This window comes from Notolepis coatsorum (genome assembly GCF_963971535.1).
Source record: "Notolepis coatsorum genome assembly, chromosome: 4".
NCBI lineage: Eukaryota > Metazoa > Chordata > Actinopteri > Aulopiformes > Paralepididae > Notolepis > Notolepis coatsorum.
The window spans coordinates 83594257-83595946 of record NC_140168.1 but is presented as its reverse complement, the minus strand read 5'-3'; the positions used below and the strand labels follow the sequence as shown (position 1 = coordinate 83595946).

Genomic DNA, 1690 nt, shown 5'->3' with positions numbered 1-1690 from the left:
GAGACAGAGAGAGAGGGGGAGATAGAGAGATAGGGGGGATAGAGAGGGGGGAGAGAGAAATAGTGAGAGAGAAAGAGAGGGGAAGGGAGAGAGAAAGAGAGTGAGAGAAAGAGAGGGGAGAGAGATAGCGGCAGGGCGGAGACATAGAGAAGGAGCGGGACAGAATGAGTGAGGAGAGAGATGAAGACAGACAGACAGACAGACAGACAGAGAGACAGACAGACAGAGAGACAGACAGACAGACAGACAGACAGACAGACAGACAGACAGACAGACATCATTTAGCTCTCAGAAACGCTTTCTCAACTATTCACAGTCTACTGTGCTCTGACTATCTGCTGTGTTCTCCTTCGTATACATGCATGTTTTCCGAAGAGAGGGTTGCACTCAGTAACACAGCGCTCAACACGATTTCATTATGAATCCATCCGTGCAAAAGGTTTTCGGCCCCAAAAAAGCAATTACATTATCTTCAAGGGTCTATTGCTGAAGAGCGACCCTCTCTACAGAAAACAGTTGTCATTGCGGCTATTTAGTCTTGTGAACAAAAACAAGACTTGATAAGAGAATCTTCAAATTGTGATTGAGGCACTGAACCAAGTCGATTCACTAGGACATCATGTAACCCGAGTCTCGCGTCTAGTGTGCTATTATTCGCTATTACAACGTCTGTTTGGTTTAATACAGTTCTTGTTTTCATTCACTTTTCATTCACGTTTCATTCACACTGTGTTTCAGCTACACATCTCCGCTTCAAGAGGAAAGTAAATATAATATATTTGTATAAATTATTCCTATTATTATTTTATACCAATTATACCTGAGTCTACTTTAGAAATACTAGCCGAAAACGAGCTGAAAAAGCAAAAGCGGTTCACTTGACACCACCTGACTAGTCATTAGTCATCTGTTCACTTTTCGATCACACCGTCAACTGTCATAGAATATCACTGCATACTATATAGCCCATGACACATAAGATTAATATTTTAGTTATTTGTGATACTATGTATATATGCAAATCAATGTCATTGCCACATTTTCTTACAAACTAATTTGGTCGTGGGGGTCGGTAAACCTGCTATAAGGTACTTGAGCAGAGCTCTTTCGGGCAGGGTGATGCAGAGCGCTGTGTCACGGGACAGCAATATGCATAAAAGATAAATAGATTAATTGGCCAAACTAGCCATCCTCTTACATAAAGAACAGTGAAACTAACTGAACTGTTACATTTATTTACTATTATCCCTGAAACTAACTGTTACGTTTCTTAATCACTTACTATTATCCCTGAAACTAACTGTTACATTTCTTAATCACTTACTATTGTCCCTGAAACTAACTGTTACGTTTCTTAATCACTTACTATTGTTCCTGAAACTAACTGTTACGTTTCTTAATCACTTACTATTGTCCCTGAAACTAACTGTTACGTTTCTTAATCACTTACTATTGTTCCTGAAACTAACTGTTACGTTTCTTAATCACTTACTATTGTCCCTGAAACTAACTGTTATGTTTCTTAATCACTTACTATTGTTCCTGAAACTAACTGTTACGTTTCTTAATCACTTACTATTGTCCCTGAAACCAACTGTTACGTTTCTTAATCACTTACTATTGTCCCTGAAACCAACTGTTACTTTTGGTAACCATCTGTAGTGTGGTTGTGAAAGGGTTAACCCTTTGA

General features: G+C 39.1%; 1 protein-coding gene across 1 annotated transcript in view; it reads right to left on the bottom strand.

Annotated features, from left to right (window-relative positions):
• Positions 1-1690, bottom strand: part of col14a1b (collagen, type XIV, alpha 1b) — a 334004-nt gene that overhangs the window by 21960 nt on the left and 310354 nt on the right. The gene's annotated exons all lie outside the window — the stretch shown is intronic.